This window comes from Oncorhynchus gorbuscha, linkage group LG01, assembly GCF_021184085.1.
Source record: "Oncorhynchus gorbuscha isolate QuinsamMale2020 ecotype Even-year linkage group LG01, OgorEven_v1.0, whole genome shotgun sequence".
Classification (NCBI taxonomy): Eukaryota; Metazoa; Chordata; class Actinopteri; order Salmoniformes; family Salmonidae; genus Oncorhynchus; species Oncorhynchus gorbuscha.
Window position 1 is genome coordinate 97,561,316 of NC_060173.1, and position 23,970 is coordinate 97,585,285.

General features: G+C 41.9%; 1 protein-coding gene across 1 annotated transcript in view; it reads left to right on the forward strand.

Moving 5' to 3' along the window:
- The window catches only part of pde1a (phosphodiesterase 1A, calmodulin-dependent), an 80,725-nt gene that overhangs the window by 20,497 nt on the left and 36,258 nt on the right, over positions 1–23,970 (forward strand). The window lies entirely within an intron of this gene.

A 23,970-nucleotide genomic window follows, 5' to 3' on the forward strand; every position in this document is an offset into this window, starting at 1 on the left:
CACCTCCAATTGACTCAAATGATGTCAAGTAGCCCATCAGAAGCTTCTAAAGCCATGACATAATGTTCTGGAATTTTCCAAGTTGTTTAAAGGCACAGTCAACTTAGTGTATGTAAACTTCTGACTCACTAGAATTGTGATACAGTGAATTATAAGTGAAATAATCTGTCTGTAAACAATTGTTGGAAAAATTACTTATGCCATGCACAAAGTAGATGTCCTAACCGACTTGCCAAAACTGTAGGTTGTCACCATTGGCCTCATGGTGAGATCCCTATGCGCTTTCCTTTCTCCCCAGCAACTGAGTTTAGAGGGATGACTGGGTGTGTTGATACACCATCCAAAGTCTAATTAATAACTTCACCATGCTCCAAGAGATATATATCTGCTTTTTTTTTACCCATGTACCAAAAGGTGCCGTTCTTTGCGAGGCATTGGAAAACCTCCCTGGTCTTTGTGGTTGAATCTGTGTTCGAAATTTACTGATTGACTGAGGAACCTTACATATAAATTGTATGTGTGGGGTACAGACATGAGGTAGTCATTCAAAAACCATGTTAAACACAATCATTGCACACAGAGTGAGTCCATGCAACTTGTTAAGCACATTTTTACTCCTGAACTTAGGGCTTGCAATAACAAAGGCATTGAATACTTATTGACACATGACATTTCAGCTTTTCATTTTTTATTAATTTGTAAAAATGTCTAAACACAATTTCACTTTGCCATTATGGGTTACTGTGTGTAGACCAGTGACACAAGACCTCAAAATATTGTACAATCCAAAGCTCTTCGAGACTTACCAAAAAGACTCACAGCTGTTGTCGCTGCCAAAGTTTTTCTAACATGTATTGTCTCAGTGGTGTGAATAATTATCTTATCAAGATATATTCGTGTTTTACATTTTCATGATTTTTAAAATAAATGTTAGAATTTTTCTTCCAATTTGACATTACAGAGTATTTTGTGTAGATTGTAGACCAAAAATAACAATTCAATCCATTTTAATCATACTTTGTAACACAACAAAATGTGGAAAGGTCAAGGGGTGTACATTTGTATTAAGTATAGGATGGTGTACGTCAAGATAAATTGGTAAAATAAAAATACAAATGTACATTTTAATTAATTATAGGATAGTGTACGTCTCATTTTGAGTAACAGCAAATAACTCTCTTGGAGAGAGTGAGGAAAAACTATGTGTATAGAATAACTGATAAAAAAACAAAAACTCTGATATAGATTTTATAAGAAAGCAGCAAAAGGAATAAAATGTCAGGGCAGCAGTCTCTGAGGTGTTGAGTAGACCCTCTTAAGGATCGGACCCTTTTTTTCAATATTTGCCTAAAAGGACATACCCAAATCTAACTGCCTGTAGCTCAGGCCCCGAAGCAAGGATATGCATATTCCATTCCGCCAGGCCTCTCACCTCCTCCATGTAGGCTGTCTTGTTGTTGTTGATAATCAGGCCTAGAACTGTTGTGTCGTCAGCAAACTTGATGACTGAGTTGGAGACGTGCATCGCCACGCAGTTCAGGGTGAACCGTGAGTACAGGAGGGGACTGAGCACACACCCTGTGGGGCCCCAGTGGTGAGGATCAGCGTGGCGGAGATGTTGTTGCCTACCTTCAGCACTTGGGGTTGTCCCTTCAGAAGTTCATGACCCAGTTGCACAGGGAGGGGTTCAGACCCAGGGCACTGAGCTTACTGATGAGCTTGATGGGCACTATGGTGTTGAAGGCTGAGCATTATGGTGTTGCCATCTATCTACGGCTTTTGGTTTGGATAAGTTTGAATCTTCACAGAGGGAACGACATCCTCTATGCACCCCCTGATTAACCCAGTCACCGAGTCAGTGTATACATCAATACTATTCTCAGAGGTGACCCAGAACATTTCCCAGTCCGTGTGAACAAAAACATCCTGAAGCATAGATTCTGATTGGTCAAACCAACATTGAACAGTCCTTACCACTTGTGCTTCCTGCTTAAGTTTCTGTCTATAGGTGGGGAGGAGCAGAATGGAGGAGTGATCTGATTTGCCAAAGGGAGGGCGGGGGAGGGCTTTGTAGCCGTCCCGGAAGGGAGAGTAGCAATGATCCAGAGTCCTTGATGCACGTGTAGCACAGGAGATGAGTTGATAGAATTCTGGAAGCGTTTTCGTCAGATTCCTCCTTTATTAAAGTCTCCAGCTACAATAAATGTTGACTCAGGATATGCGGTTTCTAGTTTACACATAGTGTAGTTCCTTGAGAGCCGTCGCAGGGGGTTCCTGTATGTTAATCCAACCACAATCACACCATGAGTTGTTATTCATGAAATAAAATCCCTCCACCTATTACTCTATTACACCATCCAGGGCTCTCTCCTCCTCTCCCGTCCATCTTCCTCTGTTTGCAATCCCAAGGGTCCCAGCTACAACATGAATGGTCGTTTTGTTAGATAAAATCCTTCTTTATACCCCAAAAAGTCTGTTTAGTTGGCGCCATCGATTTCAGTAATCCACTCGTTCAACATGAAGACAAAGGAATCTAAAAAGCTAAAAAGCTTCCGCTAAACTTTGTTAAAACAAGTCAAACTACGTTTCTACTTAATCCTCAGGTACCCTAAAATGTAAACTCTAATATTTCATACAGAAAGAAGTATGTTCAATAGAAAAGTAAAATGAGCTCATATTAGCTCCTCTTCCTCTCGCACCCACAGACTGATTTCCAATTGTGACTCCCAGTGCCAAACCTCAGAATTCTTCCTCATTTTCGAAGAAACAAGCTGCTTTGAGATCACTGAGAAGATCCCCCCTCGGGTAGTTCTGGGCTGATTCCTTACCGTTCTCATGATCATTGCAACTCCACAAGGTGAGATCTTGCATGGAGCACCAGGCCGAGGAAGATTGACAGTTCTTTTGTGTTTCTTCCATTTGCGAATAATCGCACCAACTGTTGTCACCTTCTCACCATCTGCTTGGCGATGGTCTTGTAGCCCATTCCAGCCTTGTGTAGGTCTACAATCTTGTCCCTGACATCCTTGGAGAGCTCTTTGGTCTTGGCCATGGTGGAGAGTTTGGAATCTGATTGATTAATTGCTTCTGTGGACAGGTGTCTTTTATACAGGTAACAAACTGAGATTAGGAGCACTCCCTTTAAGAGTGTGCTCCTAATCTCAGCTCGTTACCTGTATAAAAGACAACTGGGAGCCAGAAATCTTTCTGATTGAGAGGGGGTCAAATACTTATTTCCCTCATTAAAATGCAAATGAATTTATAACATTTTTGACGTGCGTTTTCCTGGATTTTCTTGTTGCTACCATTCAAATTATAGACGGATCATTTCTTTGTCAGTAGGCAAACGAATAAAATCAGCAGGGGATCAAATACTTTTTCCCTCACTGTACATAAGTATTATTATTACATTTACATAAGTATTCAGACCCTTTAGTCAGTACTTTGTTGAAGCACCTTTGGCAGCGGTTACAGCCTCGATTCTTCTTGGGTAGGAGCTTGGCACAACTGTATTTTGGGAGATTCTTCCATTCGTCTCTGCAGATCCTCTCAAGCTCTGTCAGGTTGGATGGGGAGCATTGCTGCAAAGCTATTTTCAGGTCTCTCCAGAGATGTTTAATCGGGTTCAAGTCTGTGCTCTGGCTGGGCCACTCAAGGACATCCAGAGACTTGTCCCGAAGCCACTCCTGCGTTGTCTTGGCTGTGTGCTTAGGGTCATTGTCTTGTTGGAAAGTGAACCTTCACCCCAGTCTGAGGTCCTTCATCTTTCCCTCCATCCTGACTAGTCTCACAGTCCCTGCCGCTGAAGAACGTCCCCACAGCCTGATGCTGCCACCACCATGCTTCACCGTAGGGATGGTGCCAGGTTTCCTCCAGACGTGCCGCTTGGCATTCAGGCCAAAGACTTCATCAGACCAGAGAATATTGTTTCTCATGGTTTGAGAGTCTTTAGGTGCCTTTTGGCAAACTCAAGCGGGCTGTCATGTGCCTTTTACTGAGGAGTGGCTTCTGTCTGGCCACTCTACCATAAAGGCCTGATTGCTGCAGATATGGTTGTCCTTCTGGAAGGTTCTCCCATCTCCACAGAAGAACTCTAGAGCTCTGTCAAAGCGACCATCGGGTTCTTGGTCACCTCCCTGACCAAGGCCCTTCTCCCCTGTTTGCTCAGTTTGGCCAGGCGGCCAGCTCTAGGAAGAGTCTTGGTGGTTCCAAACTTCTTCCATTTAAGAATGATGGAGGCCACTGTGTTCTTAGGGACCTGCAATGCTGCAGAAATGTTTTGGTACCGTTCCCTAGATCTGTGCCTCGACACAATCCTGTCTCAGAGCTCTACGAACAAATCCTTAGACCTCATATCTTGGTTTTTGCTCTGACATGCACTGTCAACTGTGGGACCTTATATAGATAGGTGTGTGCTTTTCCAAATCATGTCCAATCAATTGAATTTACCACAGGTGGACTCCAATCAAATTGTAGAAACATCTCAAGGATGATCAATGGAAACAGAATGCACCTGAGCTCAATTTCTAGTATCATAGCAAAGGGTCTGAATACTTATGTAAATAAGTATTTCTATTTTCACTTTGTCATTATGGGCTATGGTGTGTAGATTGGTGTGGAAAACATTGTATTTAATCCATTTTAGAATAAGGCTGTAATGTAACAAAATATTGAAAAAGTGAAGGGGTCTGAATACTTTCTGAATGCTCTGTACACCTTTCAAAGTGATTACAGCTGTAAGTCATTGTTTTAAACATCTTTTCTTTTCCTCCTGCTTTCATGACGTGTTTCCTGTAAGCTGACAGGAAAATGGCCTGGAAGTGCTTGATTAGATATTGTTTGTTGTTGTACATTGATGATATGTTGTTGATTGAGAATTTTCCCAAGTTATGCTATTTTCTGATTAATCAAGTAATGGGGTCCATCAGGACACGCAACAGGGGTTGAAACTTTAGCTAAGACTTATGCCTACACCAAAGTCTCCATTGAGATTTGTTTTTCAAAGCGCATCCACTCATTAGAACAAATCTTTATGAATGGAAAATAGAGTTGATTTACTGATTGATGAGCTGTTAACAAAATATGCATTGGTTACAGACACGCTGTAGTGGTGTTGATTCTCCTGAATGTCCTAAATTGTTTGGCAAACTCATTTTGAATACAGACCAAATAGCACACTCAATCAATATTTCCTGTGTCGCATGGACAAGGTAGAACTTACAAAACGTCTCATGTTGTGCACAACAGTGCATTTGTCAAGCAGGACTTCCTGGACTGTTCTTGCTTTTCACCCAAAACCCAAATTTCTCTCTGTGTGTGTGTGTGTGTGTGTGTGTGTGTGTGTGTGTGTGTGTGTGTGTGTGTGTGTGTGTGTGTGTGTGTGTGTGTGTGTGTGTGTGTGTGTGTGTGTGTGTGTGTGTGTGTGTGTGTGTGTGTGTGTGTGTGTGTGTGTGGAATGTCTTCCATCAGAAGGATAGAGTTTTAGTGTTTGTTTCCAGCTCCAGACAAAATGGCCCTCTGCTGCTCTGCAAATGACCTATATAATGCACCTATATAATGCACTAGTTTTTGACCAGGGACCATAGGGAATAGGGACCATAGGGAATAGGGGGCCATTTGGGACGCATTTCCGATGTTGGTGATGTTTATCATAAGTTTCCTCCAGTTGGGCTGGGGAGAGAGCGTGCCTCAGCTTCACATAAGTTAAACAACCCAATCTTCTGTTGATTAAACCATCGCAGGGTTAGGCCGCACGGCGCTCTGTGGTCCCCCTACGCACACACACACTCGCACACACGCACATACACAAACACACACACCCTTTACCAGAAGTGAGTCGCTTTGCTTTGCATTGCACCATCCACACATAATTCCGGCAGAATAAAAGACAGATTGTGATTTAATGACCATGTTTTGATGTTCAGCCAGCCCTTCTGACCAGCCTCTATCCCAAACATTTGCGGGACAGCTTGAAGTTGAGGCAGCAGTCTCCAAAACTTTCTGTGTGTGACAAAGTTGAGTGATATTGGGGATGCTGGGGGGGTTCAAATCTCTCCTTTCAGGGGAACTGTTCTGTAGGTCACACACACTCACAGACACGAGATAAAGACAATGTGTGAGTCTATGCGTGTGTTTCTGTTCCTGTGTGTGCGTGTGTGTTTCCGAGTCATTCCAGGCTCCTCTGCTCCCCTGGCTCTCTCAGTCTGAGAGTAGAAAAGCAACACTGTGATGTGGCCTCTGACCTTTGTTACTGAGCTGTCAGAGATAGAGAGCAGAGAGAGGGCGAGAGAGAGCAGAGAGAGGGAGAGCAGTGAGAGGGGCAGGACCAGGAACTAGGGGGACTAGCAGGGACCAGGCAGGACTTGTCGTCTCGGTCTCAGAGCAGCACAGTGTAACGCAAGGAGAGGAGCAGCTGGAGACAGCCCAGCCTCATACAGAGTCTGGACTCACACTTTAAATGGAAGAGTATGTCACGATCAAGAGGAAGCTTCTCCACAGACCCGTCTTCAGGTAAGACAGAAAGAGCAACTGTCCATCCCAACGAAATTACAACTAGCAAAGTCTCTCTACCTACATGGCTGCTGCCCTTCCTGCTACTGCTGCGTCCCTTTGACAGAGCAATTACCCAAATGGAAAATACTACTACTATGTCTTTCTACCTACCTGCCTTTTGCCTCACTTCCCTGTGGCCTCTCTTCCCTGCTCCTGTGTAGTGTGATGGACAATATTAAACTACTAGCTTGCTCTCTCTATCCTGCATGGGCTTAAGGTAGCCTAGCAGTTCAAATCATTGGGTCAGTAACCAAAAGGTCGCTGGTTTAAATCCGCACACCGACTGTGTGAAAAATATGTTGATGTGCCTTCTAAGAGTTAAAAACATATACACTCAGTATGTCAAACATTAGGAACATCCTAATATTGAGTTGCACCCCCCTTTTGGCCTCAGAACAGTCTCAATTCGTTGGGGCATGGACTCTCCAAGGTGTGGAACGCGTTCCACAGGGATGCTGGGCCATGTTGACTCCAATGCTTCCCCACAGTTGTGTCAAGTTGGCTGGATGTCATTTGGGTGGTGGACCATTCTTGATACATATGGGAAACGGTTGAGTGTGAAAAACCCAGCAGTGTTTCAGTTCCTGACACAAACCAATGTGCCTGGCACCTACTACCATACCCCGTTCAAAGGCACTTCAAGATGTTGTCTTTCCCATTCACCCTCTGAATGACACACATACTTCTTTATTAACCGGTCTCCTCCCCTTCACCTACACTGATTGAAGTAGATTTAACCAGTGCCATCAATAAAGGATCATAGCTTTCACCTTGATTCACCTGGTCAGTCAATGTCATGGAAAGAGAAGGTGTTCTTCATGTATACTCAGTGTACATGTTAAGTATGTTGTGGTGTGTTGGCCACGCCCACCAAATGACCACACCTGATCTTAATGAGTGCTAGTTTCCTTCGAAATGTGGTCTGTTTGACTAGACTAAAATGAACAGCTTTGTTTGAGTTAAAGAAAACATGGCATGCTAGCTCCATCCTGGTGGCACAGTGGGCTAATTCCATGGATAGACAACAGAAGATCATAGATTTGAATTTCACTGATGCCATGCCACAATAAAAAATGTATGTTTGCATGATTAATGCCTAAGCAAATTCATTTCCATCTCTGCTTGGAGTTCAAAACAGTTAACCCAAACTAGCAGTGTTATTAAACGTCTTATTGTAACATGTTCTCAGAATGTTCTTTAATTACCTTCAAATAACCTATCATTTCCGTTCCAAGAACGTTAATAAAACCTCCCGGCAAAACTTTCAGGGAACCATAGTTAAACATTCTCAAACTCCCTTCAACCTAAAAATGTACGTTCCCAGAACAGGTGAAATGTTCACTTCTGTTCTCAGAAGGCCTAGTCAGGAAACCTATGGCTTTGTTTACAGAACCAATGGGAACATTCCCACAACTTCCAAGGAACCAAATGTGCTAGCTGGGTATGTTGCAGTAATTAGAGTCCTATATCATGGCTTGATCATTCCCAGAGCTCTCGTTCGCTGATATCGCACACCCTCCAATATCTGTGCGTGTCTATGCTTTGTAAGTGAGTGAGAGAAGGCTTTATGTGTGCGTGTGTTTCAAAGGAGTAGGAAATAGAGTAAACAAACTACTCCTGTCTGTTTTCTGTTGTGGTTATACGGTCATTAGAAGCAGAACATTGTGGCATGGTTCATTGGCAGGGACCGTTGTTACAGGCAGGTTGCTAATGGCTATTTACCATGTAAAACAGGAAGGAGGGATGGCTGGTAAAGAGATGCAGCTGTGCAACAGGTCCCTGCAGCAACATCACACCAAATATTCAATGTTTGTCCAGGTCCCCAGGACGTCGGGAAATGCCTTCAATACCGTCCACTATGGGCAACCTGAGCACATATTATCATCTTGTTGGCTCGCAGCTTGCTATGGTGTAGTGGATGGGGATAGAGGAAGGGTTTAAACCGCGCACCTCGGCTGAAAGGCTAGCAGGTTCAATCCCAGTGCTAGATACTCGTTTAAATTGGTTCTGTTTGAACCTTCAACTGTCAAGTTGTTTATGGTTAACCCTTACCCAGGGGTGTAGTACTGCTGGAGTGCAGAACAGCGGAACTTCCTCACTTTTTTCATTTTTGGAATACACAGAGCTGGCAATGTATTCTGTATTCTGATAAATTCTAAATAAATTCTATTTCATTTCCACAAAAATTCCATGAAAAACGATAGAATGACAAACCAAATAAATATGTATTGTAGCCTAGAGGTGTAAATGGTGGTTTCTTCCCTCTTTTCTCTGGATTTATGGTCACTTCCTGGTCAATTGATTTGATAGCATGTTTAATCTATGCAAATTAATTTTATGAATTGATAGTTTACCTCTCTGTTTTCTTTTATTCTGTAATAGGGTGTATTGTAGACATGTTCAAGCTAACCAAGTCCAAGTGTATTTATGAGACAGTGTGTAAGCTCCAAAATACAGTAAAATACCTACAGGCAAAAAAGCTCTCATCTCAAACAGTGCAATTATATATGTATTAATTTACATTAGGTTACAGCCTACAAATAACTATACCACGTAGTCGTGGGCCTGTTAGGCTGTAGGCCTACTGATAATTATTGTTGTTTGTTCCTGAACTGGCCAAATAGCAGAGCTATCCTTCAGCTATCCTTCAGCACCAGAAGTTTGTTCAACTTCTTCACCATCATTGCGCGATCCTAGCGCTGTCCTTTCAGCCCCACGAAGTACGCTCCAATCACTTAAAATGACATCTCATCAAGATCTGTTGCCTACCCCTAATATTCATACTCATCCCTTATTATTATTACAAATATAATATTATCACTTCTCACAATGGTGCTCGTTTAGTAAAGTTAGATCAAAGCTGAATCAATGGATTCATTTCCATTTTACACAACAGAAGCGAATATAATACATAGCATAGTACGCCTTTAACGTTACTGTTACACCAGGAACACCTCCTCATTTCTAATGTGATTTTAGGATGAAGCGGAATAGTCCCAAAACAATTATCAGGCACCCAACCTCAATAGAGTTGAAAGCAAACAGATTGAAACAAAATATAAGGCTAATAGTTTGTGAACACCATTTGCTCTAATTCGCTCACGAAACAGTAATTCAAGAGATCAATCAAATGATTGGTATGGAGATTCAGGCTGGACGTTTCACTGACGAATTATCATTCACGACTGACAATGATGATGGCTTATTTTGAAATGAGGTAGCCTATGCCTAACTTGGTGTTTGAGGGTATTAAAAATATAACATTTTGTTTAGACAATATGTGTGGGCATAGGCAGAAGTTACGATTGGACGATGCATTTTATGCATATTCTATAATGATAGACAATTCAATTGGCTACATCTGTCTGTACACACTTTGATCGAAGAAATGATGACATCAGTAGCTAGGTTTCCATTCAATTTGCAACAGAATTTCATGCGAATATGTTGAATTCCCATGTACCGAATGAAAAATACTAGTTAAATGGGTTTCCATCGCATTTTCATCTCTGATGGTCACAAAACGGTTGCATTATATAGCAAATATGCCCACTCTGGTCTTAGCACATAAACTCTTGCCAACAGGTCTTGGCACATATGCTCTTGCCAACAGGTTGCAGATACAGTGCAGGTAGGCTACTTACATTATGAGATTATTATGGGTGAGAGCGATATTTGTATTTGTCAAACGGTAGCCAAGCATCGATCATCATGTCACCAGAATAACATCACCTTGCATATTCACCACCCTGTGAAATTCATGAAAAGATCCCACCATGTGAACGAACGAATTGTCTATTGGCATTTACACGGAACAAAAATATAAGTGCAACATGCAACAAGTTACAGTTCATATAAGGAAATCCATCAATTGAAATCTAATCATTAGGCCCTAATCTATGGATTTCACATGCCTGGAAATACAGTTGGTCATAGATACCTCAATAAATGGTAGGAACAAAACGAGTCTTAAAAAGTTTCTGACAGTTTGTTCAGAAATTCTTTGGTTGTGCAAACCCACAGTTTCATCAGCTGTCCGGGTGGCAGGTCTCAGATGATTCCGCAGCTGAAGAAGCTAGATGTGGAGGTCCCGGGCTGGTGTGGTTACATGTGGTCTACGGTTGTGAGGCCGGTTGGACGTACTGCCAAATTTTTTATAATGAAATTGGAGGTGGCTTATGGTAGAGAAATTAACATTAAATTCTCTGGCAACAGCTCTGGTGGACAGTCCTGCAGTCAGCATTCAATTTGCACGCCCCCTCAAAACTTGAGACATCTGTGGAAGTTTTGCATGACAAAACTGCACATTTTAGAGTGGCCTTTTATTGTCCCCAGCACAAGGTGCACCTGTTTAATGATCATGCTGTTTAATCAGCTTCTTGATATGCCACAAATGTCTGTTGTTTGGATTATCATGGCGAAGGAGAAATGCTCATTAACAAACATGCACAAAGAAATATGCTTTTTGTGCATATGGAAAGTTTCTGGGATCTTTTATTTCAGCTCATGAAACATGGGACCAACACTTTACATGTTGCGTTCATATTTTTGTTCAGTGTATAAAATTGTACCTGCAATCATGACTGTTTTCATGTGTCAGGTAATTCATCCGCATGAAATGGTTCGATGGAAACGTGGTTATATACATTTTGATTGAATTCTCCCTCACCTAAAAAAATATCACTACACCACTGCCCCTACTACCTATTCACACCCCTTGACTTTTTACACATTTTGTTGTGTTACAGCCTGAATTTAACATTTATAATATTGAAATGGTGTGTCACTGGCCTAAACACAATACCCTATATTGTCAAAGTGGAATTATGTTTTTTGAAATGTTTACAAATTAATGTTTACAAATGAATAAAAATGAAAAGCTTTCAGTCACCAAGTATTCAACCCCTTTGTTATGGCAAGCCTAAATATGTTCAGGAGTAAAAAATTGCTTAACAAGTCACATAATAAGTTGCGTGGACTCACTCTGGGTGTAATAATAGTGTTTAACATTATTTTTTAATGACTACCTCATCTCTGTACCCCACGCATACAATTTTCTGTAAGGTGCAATGGCGACCCCTCATTCAGGGAAGGTGGGGCCACCAGTTTTGAGACCCACCTTTTTAGCAAAAAAATAAACAATTAACAGTGTGTCACATATCAGTTTGCAAACTCTGTAAAAAAAAACTAAAACACTGTTGAGTTAATAAAGCCCCATACAAACTTGGACTCTTTTTTGCTTTCTTGAGTAACGCAGCTCCAAATTGCAGGTGTTTCAGCCTAGCTCATTGCTTTCTGTGGTGGTGGGTCAGCCAGCGTAAAATACAGAGCGTAGGGGTTGGTAATGTTCTCCAGTTGCACCGGATTGGGTAATGTTCTCTAGTTGCGCTGTGATTGGCTCAGTGTTCTGTCACTAATGGGACACTCATGGACACTACGTCACCGCCAAATCTAAGGGTAGAGCTCAAATTCAGGGCCCTTGGGTGCTGCCAAGGGCTGCGTTTCAAACTCATAAAAGACGCACCCTAGTCCACTTACCCTGCCTTATGCCCTCGTCAGACGTTATGATACGTCATCAGAAGTGTCCACTTAATTTCAGGGCTGAGGGGATAGTATGTTTCTGTTTGGAATGCAGCCATAGATTTACATTAGTAGTGCCCATCCAAGAAGGCTTAACGTCAAGTCATGTTATATCTACAGTAGCTGTGATTGGACTGATCATGTCAACATAATACTTTCGAAATCTTAGCTAGCAGTCATCATCATGAATCAAGTCGACAATCTATTGACAAATGCTTTTTAATACTTGTCATATGAAGAGAAATAATGAAGATAAATTATAAAGAAAATGTAATGGTGCTCATCGGTCATTGGACATAAACATCACACAACAATTTGGAAATTGCAAATTCAACAATGAGTGGTTTGGAAGGAACCAGTGGCTAACTGCAGGCATTGCAAAGCAATCACTTGCCTTCTATTCAGTGGAGTGGGTGTGTGGTCCCAAGTCTAAGTTTGAGGGTCTCTTTTCCAAGCTTATAAGAATAAACATCTACATTGGCCATTCTGTCAATCCAGCATGACTTCTGACGCGCTCAAAACAACTGGAAACTCAGTAAAAAATAAGCTCAGACTGCGAAAATACATTTTGAATAGTCATCCAATTCGGAGTATCAAGTCGGGGACTTGGGCCTCTTTCTAGAGCTCCGACCTGAATATCACCAATGTCATCATGATTCGACCTTGTTTTTTTCTGAGTTCCCAGTTGTCTTGAAAGCACCATAAATGCAGAGAATGCCACAGCACAACAAGGTGAGGCCAAAAATGTATTGTATGCTGCTGCATAAATTGTGTAAATTGCCAGGGAGATATGTATACTGTAGCTCAGAAAGTAATACTAAGTGTATGTTGTGAATTAAGCTGTTAGTAGCCCATGTGCCTCACCCTAATAATTTGGTCCATTTTTCACTCTTAATTTTGCCTACTGTTCTGATGTGGTGCTGCACATGTAGACTATATCGTGTTTTAGAGAAACTCAATTAGTATTTGGTAGCATTGCCTTTAAATTGTTTAACTTTGGTCAAACATTTTGGGTAGCCTTCCACAAGCTTCCCACAATAAATTGAGTGCATTTTGGCCCATTCCTCCTGACATAGCTGGTGTAACTGAGTCAGGTTTGTAGGTCTCCTTGCTCGCACACACTTTTTCAGTTCTGCCCACAAAATTTCTATAGGATTGAGGTCAGGGCTGATGGCCACTCCATACCTTGACTTTGTTGTCCTTAAGCCATTTTGCCACAACTTTGTAGGTACGCTTGGGGTCATTGCCCATTTGGAAGACCCATTTGCGACCAAGCTTTAACTTCCTGACTGATGTCTTGAGATGTTGCTTCAATATATCCACATAATTTCCGTACCTCATGATGCCATCTATTTTGTGTAGTTCACCTGTCCCTCCTGCAGCAAAGCACCCCCATAACATGATGCTGGCACCCCTGTGCTTCACGGTTGGGGTGGTGTTCTTCGGCTTGTAAGCCTCCCCCTTTTTCCTCCAAACATAACGATGGTCATTATGGCCAAACAGTTCTATTTTTGTTTCATCAGACTAGAGGACATTTCTCCAAAAAGTACGATCCTTGTGCCCATGTGCAGTTGCAAACCGTAGTCTGGCTTATTAAAGGAGCAGTGGCTCCTTCCTTGCTGAGCGCCTTTAAGGTTATGTTGATATAGGACTCGTTTTACTGTGGATACAGATACTTTTGTACCTGTTTCCTCCAGCATCTTCATGAGGTCCTTTGCTGTTGTTCTGGGATTGATTTGCACTTTTCACGGCAAAGTATGTTCATCTCTAGGAGACTTCCTGAGCGGTATGACGGCTGCATGGTCCCATGGTGTTTATACTTGCGTACTATTATTTGTACAGATGAACGTGGTACCTTCAGGCGTTTGTAAATTGACTTGTGGAGGTCTACAATTGTTTTTCTGAGGTCTTGGCTGATTTCTTTTGATTTTCCCATGATGTCAAGCAGAGCGGCACTGAGTTTGAAGGTAGGCCTTGAAATACATCTACAGGTACCTCCAATTGACTCAAATGATGTCAATTAGCCTATCAGAAGCTTCTTAACCTCTTAACGAGTGTGTGAATTCTTTCAGTTTTTTGTTAAAAATCGCACAAAATTTCAACGTCCTGCTACTCATGCCAGGAATATAGTATATGCATATGATTAGTATGTGTGGATAGAAAACACCATGACATAATTTTCTGGAATTTTCCAAGCTGTTTAAAGGCACAGTCAACTTAGTGTATGTAAACTTCTGACCCATTGGAATTGTGATACAGTGAATTGTAAGTGAAATAATCTGTCTGTAAACAATTGTTGGAAAAATTACTTGTGTCATGCACAAAGTCTGACTGCAACTGTACACTTTCGATGTTGTATCAATACACCCAGTCACTACAAACATACAGCCTTCCTTCCTAACTCAGTTGCCAGAGAGGAAGGAAACATCTCTGAGATTTCACCATGAAGTCAATGATGACTTTAAAACAGTTACAGAGTTTAATGGCTGTGATAGGAGAAAACTGAGGATAGATCAACAACATTGTAGTTACTCCAAAATACTAACCTAATTGGCAGAGTGCAAATAAGGAAGCCTATACAGTATAAATGTATTCCAAAATATGCACCCTGTTTGCAACAAGGCACTAAAGTAATATTGCAAAAAATGTGTCAAAGCAATTCATTTTTTTCCCAAATGCAAAGTGTTATGTTTGGGGCAAATCCAACTCAACACATTTCCAAGGATAGTGGTGGCTGCATCATGTCATGGGTATGCTTGAATTTTTCAAATGGAATTGAGCTAATCACCGGCAAAATCCTGATTATCTGCTTTCCACCAGACACTGGGAGATGAATTCCACAGGACAATAACATAAAACACAAGGCCAAATCTCCACTGGAGTTGATTACTAAGAAGACAGTGAATGTTCCTGATTGGCCGAGTTACAGTTTTGACTTAAAATTATGTCAAGACACAGATCTGGGGAAGGGTAGCAAAACATTTCTGCAACACTGAAAGTCGCCACGAACACAGTGGCCTCCATCATTCTTAAATGGAAGAAGTTTGGAACCACCTCTGCCTAGGGGTTGACCCCCAGCCAAACTGAGCAATCTGGGGAGAAGGGCCTTGGTCAGGGAAGTGACCAAGAACCCGATGGTCACTTGGCACAGCTCCTCTGTGGAGATGGGAGAACCTTCTTAAAGGACAACCATCTCTGCAGCACTCCACCGATCAGACCTTTATGGTAGAGTGGCCAGACAGAAGCCAACTTCAGTAAATTACTGTATGTGTGAAGTTAGCCAAAAGACACCTAAAGACTCAGACCATGAGAAACAAGATTCTCTGGTCTGATGAAACCAAGATTGAACTCTTTGGCCTGAATGCAAAGTGTCACGTCTGGAGGAAACCTGGCACCATCCCTACTGTGAAGCATGGTGGTGGCAGCATCATGCTGTGGGGACTGGGAGACTAGTCAGGATAGAGGGAAAGATGAACGGAGCAAAGTACAGAGAGATTCTTGATGGAAAACCTGCTCAGGACCTCAGACTAGGGTGAAGGTTCACCTTCCAACAGAACAACAACCCAAAGCTCACAACCAAGACAACGCATGACTGGCTTTGGGACAAGTCTCTGAATGTCCTTGAGTGGCCCAGCCAGAGCCCGGACTTGAACCTGATCAAACATCTCTGAAGAGAGCTGAAAATAGCTGTGCAGTGATGCTCCCCATCCAACCTGACAGAACTTGAGAGGATCTGCAGAGAAGAATGGGAGAAACTCTCCAAATACAGGTGTGCCAAACTTGTAGCGTAATACCCAAGAAAACTTGAGGCTGTAATCGATGCCAAAGGTGCTTCAGCAAAGTACTGAGTAAAGGGTCTGAATATTTATGTAAATGTGATATATCTGTATTTATTTTTCAATACATTTGCAAATGTTTCTAAAACATTTTTTCACTTTGTCATTATGGGGTATTGTGTGTAGATGGGTGAGACAAAAAATATATATTTAATCCATTTTGAATTCAGGCTGTAACACAACAAAATGTGCAATAAGTCAAGGAGTTTGAATACTTTCTGATGGCACTGTATGTTTACCCCCCTCTGACAAACGTTGAATATTTCATTGAGACTGAGATCTTGTTGCTCTATGTGCTCTGCTCTCCCAGTCAGTCCAGGCACATCAATATTTAGAAGCTACTTGACTTCATAATCTGCTGTTTGAAAGATGTTTCAAAGCACTTGTTTCTCAGGGGTAGGAAGTGTTCTTATGTTGTTCAGAATGAATCTGACAGAATTTCCCAAGTCCATCTACTTTACGTCAGAAGGTTCAAACCCCTTGACTTTTTCCGCGTTTTGTTGTGTTACAGACATAATTTGAAATTGGTTAACTTGAGATTTTGTGTCACTGGCCTACCCACAATACCACATAATGTTGAAGAGGAATTATGTTTTTATGAATTTTTACTAATTAATAAAACATTTCAAACTGAAATGTCTTGAATCAATAAGTATTCAACGCCTTTGCTATGGCTTAAATAAGTTCAGGAGTAAAACATTTCTTGAAAATGGCTGTCTTGCAATCAACAACCAACTTGACAGAGCTTGAAGAACTTGAAAAAGAATAATGTGCAAATATTGTACAATCCAGGTGTGCAAAGAAACTTACCCAGAAAGAGTCACAGCTGTAATTGCTTCCAAAGGTGATTCTAACATGTATTGACTCAGGGGGTTGAGAACAGCTTCCTAATATTGAGTTGCACCCCCGTTTGCCCTCAGAACAGCCTCAATTCATCGGGGCATGGACTCCACTACAAGGTGCCGAAAGTGTTCCATAGGGATGCTGGCCCATGTTGACTCCAATTCTCTCCCACAGTTGTGTCAAGTTGGCTGAATGTCCTTTGGATGGTGGAAACTTTTGAGCGTGAAAAACCAAACAGTGTTGTAGTTTTTGGCACACTCAAACCGGTGCGCTTGGCACCTACTACCATAACCCATTCAAAGACACTTAAATCTTCACTTTTCAATGGCACACATACACAATGCATGTCTCAATTGTCTCAATGCTTAAAAATCTTTCTTTAGCCTGTTTCCTCTCCTTCTTCTAAACTGATTGAAGTGGATTTAACAAGTGACATCAATAAGGGCTCATTGCTTTCACCTGGATTCACCTGGTCAGTTTATGTAATGGAAAGAGCAGGTGTTCCTATACAGTCAGTGTGTATAGACAGTATGGACAGTTTATGAATATAAAAGTTGTATACAGCAGTAGTTATATAGGATGAGCCATGACTATAATACAGTATATATATATATATACACACACACACACACATACACAACAGCATTGACCCTTCGCGACTGCATCCTGGTACTAAAGGGGTGTTGAGTTCAGAGCTACAGAGAACAGTATAGGAGACTAATCACCAAGGTATATTAGGTTGATCAAGATCATATTAAACTATTTTCTTTCTATTCAATAAATGATACCAAGGAAAAACAAGAAACTATTTTTCTAGGCAGATCTTCTAATCACCCTTTCTAGCAACTGTAAAACAACATGAATAATTGTAAGTTTGTTACGAGTTCCTTCATTTAGCCAGGGACCGAGCAGAGACTGGTATAATTATTTTAGACAAAGAGCGAATAGTTTCCCCTCTATGGTTAGAAACGTTTAGGAACCACTTTTCATGGTTTATTTCTGTACTAAAACTAGCATGCATGAAGCACATGTTGCTTGGCTATTATATAACAGAAAACAGCTGACTGGTTGTCGTCAGGCCCTTTACATAACTAGGCAAGTCAGTTAAGAACAAATTCTTATTTACAATGATGGCCTACCCCAGCCAAACCGGACAACACTGGGCCAATTGTCCGTTGCCTTATGGGACCAATCACGGCTGGATGTGATACAGCCTGGGTTCATACCAGGGACTGTAGTGACGCCTCTTGCTGAGATGCAGTGCTTTAGACCGCTGCGCCACTCGGATTTGAAGTAAAGCACCAAAGTATATTGGGTATTTATTTTTATCAAGTAATAACTGCAACTTCTGACCTTGTACTTCTATTGCCAGCTGTAATTTCTTCCGCTTCTCAGCAGTTTTCTGTATGATTTGTTAGGTGTAGCTCCTGGACTCTTGGAAAGCTGATCTGTATGGTTTGTTTGGTGTAGCTCCTGGACTCTTGGAAAGCTGATCTGTATGGCTTGTTTGGTGTATTTCCTGGACTCTTGGAATGCTGATCTGTATGGTTTGTTTGGTCTAGCTCCTGGACTCTTGGAAAGCTGATCTGTATGGTTTGTTTGGTGTAGCTCCTGGACTCTTGGAAAGCTGATCTGTATGGTTTGTTTGGTGTAGCTCCTGGACTCTTGGAAAGCTGATCTGTATGGTTTGTTTGGTGTAGCTCCTGGACTCTTGGAAAGCTGATCTGTATGGTTTGTTAGGTGTAGCTCCTGGACTCTTGGAAAGCTGATCTGTATGGTTTGTTTGGTGTAGCTCCTGGACTCTTGGAAAGCTGATCTGTATGGTTTGTTTTAGCTGCACTGCAGCATTGGGAATGATAAGAACTCCGGACACTCTTTCTTTCGTATTAATATTCCTCCTATTTAAAGTAGTGATTTATGCTGTGGCTGTGGCATTACATGCCAAATATTATCCACATAACTGTTCTTCCCTGTCTGCCTCAAAGTGATACAGACTGACCAATTAGGATATGTGTGTGTGTGTGTGTGTGTGTGTGTGTGTTATGATATAATTCACATCAGCTGTCAGGACTACAGATGGTTATAATCAGAGAGACTGAGAGGCCTCTGACAATTACCTTAGAAAGACCATCATCTGTTTTTCATATGGCCGTGTGTGTGTGTGTGTGTCAACTCTGAAACCATTGACCCCATGACCTGCTCTTCAACTTACAGTACAGCGCTCTGAATAGTCATCTGCCATGATGGGAGTATGGGGAACTGCTGGTTGTGTGTGGGTGTGATACTGTGGTGACATGGGACGTGTCAGGCATCACAGTGTACTGTACAGTAGGTTATCCCTGGTACAGCACACTTCTTCTGTTAGTCTTTCACAGTCAAGTCTTCACATTAAGTCCTCACAGTCAATGTTTGTCTTAATATTTTTCACATCCCATTATATAAAGTCTACACAGTATGTTCATTTCCAGTAAAGTATTTCAAATCCATGTCAAATTCAAATTAACATGAACATCAATAAACCCCCAAACTCCTCATATTATTTATTGTGCTCCTTAAAATGAGAGAAAGAGAGAGAGAGAGAGAGAGAGAGAGAGAGAGAGAGAGAGAGAGAGACTCAAAGTGGATTTCACAGACGCGTAATGATCTCACTGACATCAGTAACCTCCCCAGTCAGCTGGGATTTTCTCCTGCAGCCCATCTTGGTGATGCATCTTAGCCCTCCTGTCACATATAGAACACAACAGAACACAACAGGAGCATGATAACACAACGGTGATGGAGGGAGGGGAGAGAACTAGTGATGTTATGTTTGATACCAGAGGTCCGAGGTATGCGCTGAAATCGCTAAGCAGTTTACATCAATGCAGTGGGCCAATCGATGCCTGTATCACTTTATCAGAAGCACGTGATCAATGACGTCCGAATCTTTGTTTCGTCGAACAACCACCTGATTGGTTTGGTATTGGTTTGGTAGTAGACAAAAAGGCTACGCTGTGCACGTTCTACGGTGTGTTGGACGTCACCTTTAATCATTTGTCTGCTCTAAATTCTTTTGACCAGCATGTGCCACTAATGTACACTGTATCGATCAAAGCCTCGAGTAATGACATTATTTTTGACACAATTGGCTGGAAAGCCTCAATGCTTCAGGAAGCTTTCTTTCCCCATCACTAGGGAGAGCAGGATGGTAACAGAGGTGAGGGAGGAGGAGGGTATTTATTCTTCATTAACCTCCTGTCTCCTGACTGCATGCTCTCTGTTGCCTTGTGATCAGAGCCATGTTCTCTCTCTCAGACATCACTATACATACTAATAAATGTAATAAATGTATTAATAAATCTAATAAATGTTTTTTATATAGTGCCAAATAAGGGTTATTTAGCTATTGAAGGGCTCTAAGTGTTATTGGAGTCAGTATTGTTCCACATAGAAACATCACGCTTCCCAAAGATACCTTGAGGGACAATGTAGTGCATTGTTTTCCGACAGATGGCATCATTCTAACCCAATGCCTTACACTTGGCATAGAGTCTGTCCTTGCAATATTATGATGCTTCATCAATGTGCAGTCGAGGTCTAGCTGTTAATAAATGGACTGTTTTCTCTCCCAGCACCCCGTCTCTTCATAGAGAACATGTGCTTACAGCACATCACTGTATGATTTATCATGTAGCACCCAGGAGACTCATGTAATTATCCTCCTCTCAGCGCTGCTGTAGCTTCATTTCTCTTGTTTATCACACCATACTCACTTCAAGAGTGAGAGCGGTGCTTGTTTTCCCCTCAGTTGAATATAGCATTTTGGACTAATTTGTCACACCATTCCCAGGACGACTGAACTAAGACATCACCATCCACCAGAGAAGGTGGAACCAGGGCTGGTGGAAGTACAGAACCATTGTTGGCCCTGTGTGAAGCTGAAATCTCTGCAGACTAGTAGGGTGAGATGTCCAACAGAGATACTGTTCAGAGTGAAGTGAAGGATTGTGTGTGTGTGTGTGTGTGTGTGTGTGCGTGTGTGCAGTGTGTGTGTGTGTGTGTGTCTAAACTAGGATTACAAAAAGACCCAAGAGATCCATTTAGGGACCACGCTAGAGGACTTTAAGTGGGAACCCAAGATGCCAGTTGGGTGATATGATCTGCAGTGAAGTTATGGAGTCTGTGGCGAGCCAGAGAAAAATACCTATTGATTTAGTTAGAACTGCCAGGCTCCCACAACACCACAGTGATGTCTGTCTGTCCATACAGAAACCTACAGGCCAGTCAAACACACAACATGGTCTCTTTCGAATATTTCAAAATGGTGGCATGTAACGACTTTAGTTATACAGTATGTCACATAAGTTGACATTACTTATACAGTATATCACTATTATGACATACTACTTAGCTTATACAGTGCATTCGGAAGGGATTCAGACCCCTTGACTTTTTCCACATTTGTTACGTTACAGCCTTATTCTAATATGGATTAAATAAACAAATGTCTTCATCAATCTACACACAATGCCGAAGCGAAAATAGGTTTTTATACATTTTTGCAAATGCATAAGAAATTATAAACTGAAATACCTTATTTACATAAGCATTCAGACTTTGATATGAGACTCGACATTTTACTCAGGTGCATCCTGTTTCCATTGATCATCCTTGAGATGTTTTTACAACTTGATTGGAGTCCGCCTGTGGTAAATTCAATTGATTGGACATGATTTGGGAAGGCACACACCTGTCTATAAAAATTAAATAAAACAAGCCATGAGGTCGAAGGAATTGTCCGTAGAGCTCAAGGCAGGATTGTGTCGAGGCACAGATCTGGAAAAGGGTACCAAAAAATGTCTGCAGAATTTGTATTTGTATTTATTATGGATCCCCATTAGCTGCCAAAACAGCAGCTACTCTTCCTGGGGTCCAGAAAAATGAAGGCAGTTTATACATTGAAGGTCTCCAAGAACACAGTGGCTTCCATCATTCTTAAATGGAAGAAGTATAGAACCACCAAGAATCTTCCTAGAGCTGGCCACCCGGCCAAACTGAGTAATCGGGTGAGAAGGGCCTTGGTCAGGGAGGTGACCAAGAACCCGAAGGTCACTCTGACAGAGCTCCAGAGTTCCTCTTTGGAGATTGGAGAACCTTCCAGAAGGACAACCATCTCTGCAGCACTCCACCAATCAGGCCTTTATGGTAGAGTGGCCAGACAGAAGCCACTCCTCAGTAAATGACAGCCTGCCTGAAATTTGCCAAAGGGCACCTAAAAGACTCTCAGACCATGAAAAACAATGAAAAACAATATTTTCTGGTCTGATCAAACCAAGATTGAACTCTTTGGTCTGAATGCCAAGTATTCAAGTCTGGAGGAAACCTGGCACTATCCTTACGGTGAAGTATGGTGGTGGTAGCATCATGCTGTGAGGATGATTTTCAGTGGCAGGGACTGGGAAAGATGAACGGAGCAAAGAGATCTTTGATGATAACCTGCTTCAGAGCGCTCAGGACCTCAGACTGGGGGAGAAGGTTCGCCTTCGAGCAGGACAACGACCTTAAGCACAAAGCCAAGACAACACAGGAGGGGCTTCGGGACAAGTGTCTGAATGTCCTTGAGTGGCCCTGCCAGAGCTCGGACTTGAAACCGGTCAAACATCTCTGGAGAGAGCTAGAAAATAGCTGGACAGCGACACTCCCCATCCACCCTGACAGAGCTTGAGAGGATCTGCTGAGAAGAATGAGAGAAACTCCCCAAATACAGGTGTTCCAAACAGCGTCATACCCAAAACGAGTGTCATACCCAAAACGAGGCTTTAATCTCTGCCAAAGGTGCTTCAGCAAAGTACTGATTAAAGGGTATGAATACTTATGTAAATATGATATTTCAATTTTTTTTAAATAAATTTCTAATAATTTCTAAAAACCTGTTTTTTCTTTGTCATTATGGGGTATTGTGTGTCAATATATGAGGGGGGAAAAACTATTTGATCAATTTTAGAATAAGGCTGTAACGTAACAAAATGTGGAAAAAGTCAACGGGTCTGAATACTTTGCGACCGCACTGTATGTCACATAGCATTAGGGTGAAAGACAGGTTAATGGTACGGGTTGTGGTTAGGGTCTGCAACATACACTGGCTTTAAATTGCTTTTGTCGGCTTGGTTTAACCCCAGGTCCCGTGAACATGTTTGAGTTGAACAGACGCAGTGTCAGTGGAGGCCTGCAGCGCTTTAGAAAGCAGAGAGCAGGCCAGGCTTAGACCAGTGATAACACAACGCAACGAGGGCCTGTTCTCACCAAGTGTGTTTATAGGCCAGTGAATGGATGGTTTTTAAGAGCTTGAGCATCTGAACTGGAAAGCCACCAAGAGTACTGGAACCACTCACCTCTCAGAATGAGAGGACCTTGAATGGTCTGATGACTCACAAGCTTGTTTCCCTGACAAAGTTGTTTTCACAGAGAGAAAAAGTCAATTTTCCACAATCAGCAAAAACATTCAAAAGTTGAATGTATTTTGTTTCGACTCATTTTTTATTTATTTTTATCAACATTAAATTACACATGGAGTCATTTTCTGTCTTGGTAATGGCCTGTATCATACAGTGATGTTATTGTGATTGCCATCAACAGATCCCTTCCATTTTGATTACAATCTGAAAGCATGGGAAGTAGTTTATTGAGAAGACATTAAAGACAACAACCCAAACACAGTGGGCCCTGGTCAAAAATAGTGCACTAACTAGGGAATAGGATGCCAATCTTGGACACAGACAGGATTTCTTGGCAACATTATTAAAAGTATTCTTGTTTGGCCTCTGTATGCGTGGGGCACCACCATGGTACAGATCTGTATATTTGTCTAGATAAATGATGCACAAAACCAGTGTAGTTCACAGTCAGACAACATGCCCTCAATAGCCTTGCCCCTTTTTCTTTTTTCATACTTGAACGGGAATCTTTTATTTCCAGAGAGGTAATCACCCTCTGCTGTTTCTAGGAAACGGGTCGTTATCGGGTCGCAAATTAGTCCTTTGGGTGCCATCTTTTGAAGTGAGGAATGTTGGATCAGTCTGTCTGAGAGGATGGCAGAGCAGGCAGCAGGGCAGCAGAGCATACTGCTTCAGCCCCAGCCCAGTCACCGTACCCTCTGGGGACCCCGGCCCTGTCACCGTAC